The sequence below is a fragment of the Canis lupus genome, chromosome 24 (genome assembly GCF_003254725.2).
Source record: "Canis lupus dingo isolate Sandy chromosome 24, ASM325472v2, whole genome shotgun sequence".
NCBI classification, from domain to species: Eukaryota; Metazoa; Chordata; class Mammalia; order Carnivora; family Canidae; genus Canis; species Canis lupus.
In genome coordinates, this window is record NC_064266.1 from 35,002,774 (window position 1) to 35,012,631 (window position 9,858).

The window sequence follows — 9,858 nt, forward strand, 5'->3', positions numbered from 1 at the left end:
GCCCCAGAATTCAGTTACCCCAATAACCAAAGAAAACAATTGTCTCAGGAGAAAACCTTAGTCGTTTTGGCATCTCTCGAAGCACTTTGGACTGTTTTATTGACTAACTCTTGGGAGCGTTATATTTTCTAAACATAACCCGATGTCAATCATTAACACATCACTTCCCTTTCAAATGCAGCGTTCTCCCTTTTATGGCTTCCTTGCTGTTGGCAGGTGTTTGACACCTCCCAGACACGGTCTGAACTTTGAACAGTCTTATGGAAAATTTGAGATGGTGTTAAGAACCGGCTCCCAGCTCTCCCACACACACCGTGGCAACCTCGTACTAACATTGGCTTAAACAGTTACAAAGCATGTTGGCGCCCGTCATTCAACAGGTGAGTCAGCGATCCAAGGAGGTCTCCAAGGACCGGACCCTTTCCATCTCGGCTGTGGTCTTCTGGGTGGGCTTTTGGGTGAGGCTGGAGACCCTCCTCGGTATCGAAGGTCACTGGGTTCAGAAGAAACCATACGGCGAAGAAAGGTTTGGAAGCTTTCTCAGGGGAGCAAGCAGGGAGTTTTCTAGAAAACTCTGGCAAAACATTTCTGGAATCTTCTTGGCCCCAACTGCATTGTATGTGTGCTCTTGACCAAATCACTGCCAAGGGAAATGGATGGGTTTACCCTCAGACCAGTGCTCTTGTTGGTGAGGGGGATGAGGTAGGGTCAGTTCCTTGGAGTCCCATGGGAGGTGAGGGGAGCAGGAGGTTCCTGAGAAGTCAAGGACCTTTTTTGGGAGGATGGGTCGCGGATGTAGTAGGCAGTCGGCAATTCCCACTGCTGTCCTGGAAAAACCCACCACCTCCCCTCCACTACCCTGACTGAGGGAAAACTGTTTTCTTCTCACTCACCGCTCACACCAAACACCTCTGTGACCAGATGTGTGCACTTCTTCCCACACCAGCCAATTCTGTGACCCCAGCTGGGTGTCCTCTCATTCAGTTCAGGTCTGACACTGTCTCCCTGGAGTTAGAATCAGACCCTGCAGGTTAAGGGCTCGGTCTCCCCAGCCCATCCTCATTTCGGATCCCAGTCACGAGTCCCAGGCTGTCCCTTGTACTTCTGGCTGACAGGCTATAATTTGGGGTTCCCACGACCTCCTCCCTGAATTTGATAATTTGCAGCTCATAGAACTCAGGGGAAAATACTTCCTTTTGTTTACTGGTTTGTTATAAAGGACATAGTAAAGAATACAGATGAACAGTGAGGTGAAGAGACATGTAAAGAGTGGTCTGGAAAGGTCCTGAGTGTGGGTGCTTATGTCACTGTGGAGTTGGGGTACATCACTCCCCAGTGTGTGCATGTGTTCACCAACCCAGATGCTCTCTGAACCCCATAGTTTAGGGATTTTTATGGAGGCTTCATCACTTGGGCATGACCCATCATTAGCTCAGGCTGATGACACCTAATCTCAGCTTGGTCTTTCTGGTGACCAGCTGCCATCCAGGAGGCCACCAAGAGTCACCTCATTAGAACAGAAGGTGTTCCTATCACCCAAGAAATTCCAAGGGATTTAGGAGCCCTGTGTCAGAAACAAGTTCAAAGGCCAAATATTAGGGCAAACCAGGGGCACATCTTCAAATACCCCTTCTTCCCTAAGGATTGTTGTCTGATACTCAAAAATAATTTCACAGATGTGGAAAGGGAGACACAGAGAAAAGCAATAACCCATCCACGTCCCCATAGCCAGCGAGCGACAGAGCCAAGCTTCAATTCCCTGCAGCTTCCCTTATGACCCCTGTCCTTCCTCCTCTGCAGTAGGAGGTAAGAAGTACCCTGCTTGGGACACTGAGAGCTGAACTGCCTCATGTGGCAGCATGTCGGCAGCCAGTGTTTGAAGCTGTCAGAAGTAGATGTGGACCAAAGGTGCCTCCCATGCATTGGTGGTGGGAGTGTAAAATGGTACAGTCACTTTGAAAAACTTTTGCAGTTTTAGAAAATTAAAATGCACATCTGTTCTCTAACCCAGGAATTCCACCCCTGGGTGTGTATGCAAGAGGCATGAAAACACATCCACAGAAAGGTAGGAACAAGAGCACTCATAGCACCTCTTTCCATAATGGCCCCAAACTGGAAACAACCCAAGTGTCCATCAATAGGAAAATTGATAAACAAACAGTAGGATATCCATACAGTGGAGTACTACTCAGCAGTAAAAAGGGACCCACTCCCGAAGCTTGCCACAACATGGGTAAGTGTTATTATTATTATAATTTTTAAAAAGATTTTATTTATTTATTCATTAGAGACACACAGAGAGAGGCAGAGACATAGGCAGGGGGAGAAGCAGGCTCCCTGTGGGGAGCCCCATGTGGGACTCGATCTCAGGACTCCGGGATCGCTACCTGAGCCAAAGGCAGATGCTCAACCACTGAGCCAACCAGGCATCCCAGGAAGGGTTATTATTAATTAGATGTGTTGCTTTCAGAAGTATCTAAGTTCAGAAGCCACCAGAAAGGGTTGATTCTGAGTGTGTACTGGAGGTCAGGAGGCAGGGACCAAGGACGAATACTATGTTCTCAACCTTTCTGTAATTTTGGTAATTAGAAAAATCATGTACTATTTAATTTAATGAAACTTAAAGGGTCTCCTTCTCTCTGCCCATTGACCTTCAGTTAAGACTTCAGGTATGTAACTGGAAGCCCCACTTACTCAAGTTCAACTGGGATATTAAGAGTCCAATTTGGGGAAAATAGAGAGCAAACCTATAGAACTACACAACTCAGTCCAGAGCCCATGAAATTAATCATCTAAGTGACCAGGACTTGCTGGGTCTGGCCTGAGAGTGGCTCAGCAGAAGTGGCTCATTCCCAGGGAGAGACACGATGGGGGCATCTCATATGAAAATGACTTTGAAGCTGAAGCCCCTACACCCACAGGTCACCTGTGGCCCCAGAGGGATGCCACCGCCAGCCCTCAGCCAGGAGCCCGTAAATGAACTAGAAAAGTGAGTAAAGGAAGGTGTGCTGTTTTACATGAATTAAGAATTCATGCATGCTGATTGGCATTGCAGTCTCTGGAGGAATTCAAAATGCAAATGAAAACAACCTTTGCTGAACCAGTCCTCCCTGCTTCGAGAAAGCTCCAGACAGTGAATCCAGAACTTAAAAAATAAGAGACAGAAAGAAAAAATTAGAGGTTTGCCACTCGTATTACATAAGTATTTATCATGTTCAAAGAAGCAGAACTTGGAATGTGATTTGTTTTACAGAAATCCGATTTAGACACGTCTTTCCATAACTTTTCTAAGGCCTGTCTGTGGTTGTTAACCTGCCCGTTGTCTGGGTCCCGCCCACCTGGCTGTGCTCAAGCTCCCTGGGGGATGGGATCCCCAACGTGCAGTGTCGCACCTGCCACATGTTAGGAATCTAGGAGATGCATCTTGTGGGAAGGGTGAGTGAAAGGTTTATTTATCCCAAGTTGCTTTTTTTCCATTTGGTTTCCAAGGACTATATTATTAATATTTTAGGTAGATATTCCAGTAAGACTTGGGTAATCTTTCATGGTTTTTTTTTTTGTTTGTTGTCGGTTGACTTTGTTTTGCTTTGGGATCAGAACTCTGCAAGCAGCAGAAACCTACTGTAGTTGCCAGAATACACATGCTTCAAGTGTTTTTGATGTTTTGATCGCCCTGCTTAAGACATGAATTTAAGACACAGCTTCTGAGAGAGAGAACAGGTTGTCTAGACTTGGGTCAGTGGCCACCACTTGAGGGGACCAGGCGCTTTGGTTGGCAGGTCCTCCAGGCTGTATCCAGTAGTGAAAAGTTTTGTTCCCACAAAAGAAATGGAAGCTGTTATTGGAGAAAGAGAAAAATCCGATGGCAGAATTGCATGGAAACAGTGGTTCTCAACCCTACCGCCTAACTCAGCACCTGCCTTTATACAAATATCGTATAACGCTGCTCTACGCCCCTGAAATGAAAGTCATGAGTAACATGACCTACCTATACACATAATTTAAAAAATTAGAATATCGTCCTGGCCATAATATCAGGGAGAAAGAAAAGGAACCGAACTTAGAGAATATTGCTTATAATAAAAATAATAAAACAGTAGAACTATACAAAATTAAAGGATAATAAATATGCCCCCAGGAGCAGCTATACTATAAGATTTAAAGAATCCGTGAGATGTTTGCCTCTGCTGTTGATGAGTAAGTGGATTTAAAAGCAGCAAGATAGGGGCACCTGGGTGGCTCGGTTGGTTAAGTGTCCAACTCTTGATTTTGGCTTGGGTCATGATCTTAGGGTCGTGGGATTGGGGTCACTTCTCTGTGCTGCACGTGGAGCCCGCTTTAGAGTCTCTCTCTCTGTCTCCCTCTTCCTCTGCCCCTTCTCCCCACAACCCCGTATGGGCTCTTTCTCTCTTCCTCTCAAAGAGAGAGACAGAGACAGAGACAGAGAGACAGAGAAGCAAAACAATCAGGAGCCAGCCTGTACAAGAAATGTTTGAAATGAAAGGGCAGATGAGGGGTGGGCATTGGAGTAAAACCTATTCGATGTACATTAACAGGTGTAAGACCTTTGGGTTCCTAGGTTTGAAGCTCAGTTAATTATAAACAGGGCTCTTACGGGAAGATCCAGAAAGACATTTAAAAGTCATAGGGGATGTAGGGGGACTGTGTTGCATGTGGCAGGAGTTGTAGCATCGCTGGGCTCCTGTCCACTAAATATTAGTAGCCCCTGTAAGGAAAGCTTGGGAAAGATTTTGAAATTTAGTGAGTGTCTTAAGTAGCTCATCAACCTAGGTGATCATCCCCTTCCCTTGTCTTTGACCAGGCTATTTTACAATTCTGGAAAGATAAGATTAATTTGTGGCAAACTGATAGTAATGCAAATCATTCCTATCCATAGAAAACCATGTTATGTCCAGTGGGGGTTTAATCGACTTCTTCCACTGTTATGGGAGAAGCCAATTTTACGTGTATTAATGAAATTCATTTCAACATTCCTAATGATCTACAAATAAATGTGTTTGCACTTTGGATTTTTCTTTGACTTGGTTTGAACTTTTCTGGTTCCTCCATTCATTACTGAGTTAAATAAAACCTTTGACACGTTCATTGAATATTTGTATGACAGCCATGATTTTACCTTTTTTTAAAAAAAGTATTCTTTTACAATCCCCATCCTTGTGCAACCCAAAATTAAAAAAGTTGTGCAACCCCTCAACTTTTCAAACTCCCCGTAAGACAATACTATACACATTGAGTCACTGTGTTAACACACACACACACACACACACACACACACAGAAATGCCAAACCTAAGGAAACCTAATCCATATTCTCTGATCTCTACCCTGTGGCCACGTGGCGCAATAGTTGACTGAGTGATACATTGCTCCTGCTTCACAAATCTCCCACTTTGGGTTTTTAGGGTTTGAAGGCTCAGCCTCAGGGTGAGGTCCTTGAGATCACACTTTGTTCAAAGCCATTTTGATTTAACCAACATCCTCAGCTTTTTGGCTCTTGTATGAGGAAGATCACAACTGGAGATGACCCACCACCCTTCGGCATTAATGTGAAAGGGAATTACATCCTGTGTAATTCTAATCTTCTCGGCCACGGTTGTTTTCTTGGTGTCATGGGGCTATTTCTAAGAATCAAAAGGAAAATTAAGGAGAAAATCCGAGAAGACCACCCCTTAGTCTCAAATCCTGTTAAATCTTCAACAAAACCGAACTCACCAGGGCTTGACGAAATAAGCTCGTACGCAGAGAAGGGCACGGTCGTGGTGGGGAGACTCTGGAGCTTTCTTCATAATCCCAGTTCTTTCCATCTGGACAACAGCAGACAGTGAGGGGTTCCCAGTTGCCCAGTTTTCTGTCGGGCTGTGTGGAACGGAAGCGACTATGCTTTGATCTCCGGACTCAGCACTCATTTCCCTAACCCTGGTCCTTGTAAGAGCAAGGGACAGAAATCATCACCGAAGCCTTGCCGCAGAGCATGGAAGGGGCTTGGCCATTTTTCTGTTCTGGTGCTTAAATGGATTGTACTGACAGATTAGGGTCATGCCAAGAGACCAGGAGGTCGGGGTAGGGAGGATGAGATCTTCTTCCTAAAATCCTTATACTCCTATCAAAATAGGACACATTGCTAACATAGAATAGGGCATCTGTCTAAAGGGCTCTTCTGAGAAATTTTATGATACTAGGATAGTAATTGCTGTCAAATATTCAAATATTACAAAATACTCCAAAGTGTAATTTGAGCACATGACAGTGTACGACTAATACATTAGTTCCCATACATTGTACAGGTGCATCCCTCTTTGCACCCCACCTCGTTCAGGCTGCGTGAACACATGCCACCCCCCTTCATTCAGGTGGCTTACCTTCTCCCTGGTGAGACCACCCTTGACCACCCATCGAAAATAATGCCTTCACCCTCTCTGCCTTCTTTTGCACTTTACTTTCTCCATAGCACTTTTTCACTTCTTGATGCTATATTGCATTTCTATTTCTTAAAAGATTTTATTTTTTATTTGACAGAAAAAGAGGGAAGAGGGGCAGAGGGAGAGGGAGAGAATCTCATGCAGACTCCATGCTGAGTGTGGAGCCTGACTCGGGGCTTGATCTCATGACCTTGAGGTCAGGACCTGAGCCAAAACCAAACCAAGAGGCAGACCTCAACTGACTGTGCCACCCAGATGCGAGCACTTTCTTTCTCTCTCTCTTCTTTCTTTCTTTCTTTCTTTCTTTCTTTCTTTCTTTCTTTCTTTCTTTCTTTCTTTCTTTCTTTCTTTCTTTCTTTCTTTCTTTCTTTCTTTTTTCTTTCTTTCTTTCTTTCTTTCTTTCTTTCTTTCTTTCTTTCTTTCTTTCTTTCTTTTTTCTTTCTTTCTTTCTTTCTTCTTTCTTCATTGTTATTCTTCCCATTAAAAGATCAGGTCACAGCAGGGATTTTGTTCTATCCACTGTTTTAACTCTGGTGCCTAGGGCAGACCTTGGCGCCTTGTAGGTCCTCAGCCAGTATTTGCTGGATGAACATGCCTCTACCATTCTTTAAAGCACCCATCTAGACTCATCTCTGTCTTGAGCCTTTTGGGGTGCCCTTGAGAGTCAGTCTTCTTTTCTCAATAGCCTCATTATATTCTTGCATCTGGCACATGTTTTTTGAGCTTCTTGGTGTGAGCTTTTAGCTTTACCAGGGGGCTGGATTGGGAAGAGAACAGAATCCCTTCCTCATGGAGCTGCCATTCCCATGGGGAAAAATGGGCGCTAAACATGTTGCTGGTAACTCTGTCTAGTTCTTAGATGCCCCTGTACCTCATCGTATAGTTACTTTGATCATTTGGTCAAAAAACATGTGTGTGTGTGTGTGTGTGTGTGTGTGTGTGTAGAAAGGGTTTACCACTTGTCAGAGACTGAGCCAGGCATAGGCAATCTGAAAAGTGAATAAATGATCAAAATTAACTTTAAAGGACTCACAGTATACTGAGCAGAGAGGTAGTGAGGCAAACAGGGCCATAGTAATAGCAGTGATGTGAGGTATGTGCTAAAGCAGAGGGAGTGGGGTCAGATTCTAGGCTGTGGATGGTACTGAAATAACCAGGAAGAAATCAGAGAAGACTTCACAGAAGAGGTGACAGATGTAGAAGAAAGAGTAGGAGTTCACTCTGAGAAGTGACACTGAGGGAAAGGCATTTGGGCAGAGGGAACAGTCAATGCAAAGGCCTAGAGGCCAAAGAGCTGCTGATGACCAAAGAAAGTGGCCAAATTTTCTAAATGATGGCTCCACTCCTCATGTCCCAATCCAATCCTGAGTTATCTTTTGAGAGCTGTCCAAGCGCAGGGCACAGCTGAGGATGCAGAGAAGCACAAAGGACGTCCTCTGACCTCCTGGAGCACTGTCTCACCTGGCAGGCAGCAGGCACGTAAAGAGAAGCAAGAGTGAAAGATCTGATACATGTTCAAGGCATCATTAGATGATCACTGGGCACACATTGTGAATTTGTGCCTGATTCACTTGGTAAGGATAGAGTAGCAAAGTTCATTAGATAGTGGCCAGGTCATTCATTCATTCATTCATTCATTCACAAGTATTTCTTACATTATGTACTCGGCACATCTCTGAGGTGCTTGGGAGAGAGAGGTAAACAGGAAAGATGAGATCCCTGTGCTCATGGAGCTTATACTGAAAATTCATCCCAAATGCGGTGAACAGATGAGTAAAGAAGACCTTTCTAGAAGATGGCAGTGCTATGAAGTAAACACAGCAGGGCAGAGGACTAGCAGGGGTACGAGTGGGGAGCAGGGGCCCCCTTCAGCTACAGGGTCCAGGAGGAAGCCCCTTTCATCCCCATTAGAGCTGAGGCTTGAGCTTGGAGGAAGAGGCAGTGTGTGAAGATGCTGGAAAAGCAGGTGCACAGGCCGGGAGGTGGGACAGCAGAGCCAATGTGGCTGCAGGGGTGGGGAGCACAGAATTGAGGTGGATGAGGTCAGCGGGGCAGCAGATTGGAGCCTCGTAGCCCTGGTGAGGAGATGGGTCTCTTCTCCTTGGGAATGCAATGGACAGGAGCCTTCATTTCCGCAAACTGCCTGGAGGTGTCCTTCTCTCTCTTACTGGGGACACCTGACATGAAGGAAGCCCTCACAACATTTAATTTATTTTAATTTGGACTGTTGAAGCCTATCAAGCTATTCTATTGCCATCCCCAAGGGTCCTCCCCCCTTCCTGCCCTCGATTCTCCCTCGTCCACCTGGTCTGTTCATGCAGTGACAACTCCCCTCTGACGCTGAGTCCCTAAGCCACCCAATTTCCTGCGTATTATTAAAATGATTAAAACACAAAATCAGAGCACAGCTGTTATCTTTCTCGTTGAGCCACAGAGAAAAGAAACAGGCAGAGAAAAGAAAAAAACACGACCCTGGGACGTTGGATCATATCGGCCCAGCACAGCGAGACAAAGGCTGGCGATCCTCGGGTTGGCATGTGACGGTTCACCGGGCGCTCGGCACAAGGACGCTTTGAAACAATGACACCGCGTGGAGGCTCTCAGTCACCGAGGTCACAGGGGAGCCAGAGAGGGGATCACTTAGCTACGGGCTTAAGTATATCAGCCAACATCTATGGAGCACTTGCGGTGTGCCAGGCCCGCTCTAAGCATGCACTTGTGTTAATCTAATCCTGACATCCGCCCTTGGAGAGGGGCAATGGTATTAGCCATGTCTCACACATGGGGAAACTGAGACCTAGGGTGGTGAGGGAGGCCTTGCTATTTGTCCCACAGCTAGTGAGAGATGGACTCTGCAGCCTGGTAACTGCACACCCTGAATCTGCAAAGCCCTGCACCAGCGGAATACAGCAGATGATGTGCTGGAATGAAGAAAATCAGGATTCCGCGCTCCCCAGCCCCTTCTTGCATAGGATCTCGTACCGCGTAGCTGGGCTGTCACTCGGGGGCTCCCAGTTTCTGGAAAACAGCCTCTCAGAGACTGTTCCTCCCATTCCATGTGGTGGGCTGACACTCTTCCAGTAAATGTTGTCTGCTTCTGACTCCCTGGTGTCTGTGTGCAGATGCACATATGTGTGTGTGTGTATGTGTGTGCATGTGCATAAGGCAGTTAAGAGCAGGGTGTCCGGAGTCAGGCAGCCTGGGCTTGGGTCCTGGCTCAGCCGCCCCCAGGAACAACCTCAGGAACATTGCTTATGCTCTCTGTGCCTCAGTTTCCTCCTCTGTCACACGGTGACAATCAGCCCCCATCTCGTAGCGTCGATGTGAGGATTAGGTGCGTTAGTCCGAGTGAACTTAGATAGGGTCCCAGGCCAGGGTGGGTGCTGGATGAAGCTTCCGTGATTACCACTGTTCATCTC

General features: G+C 46.1%; 1 long non-coding RNA gene across 1 annotated transcript; it reads left to right on the plus strand.

Moving 5' to 3' along the window:
* Positions 1–233: 233 nt before the first annotated feature.
* LOC112674082 (uncharacterized) lies at positions 234–9,540 on the plus strand. The gene is made up of 2 exons (XR_003145201.2): positions 234–380; positions 8,874–9,540. It is a non-coding gene; the product is annotated as an uncharacterized LOC112674082 (long non-coding RNA).
* Positions 9,541–9,858: the final 318 nt, after the last annotated feature.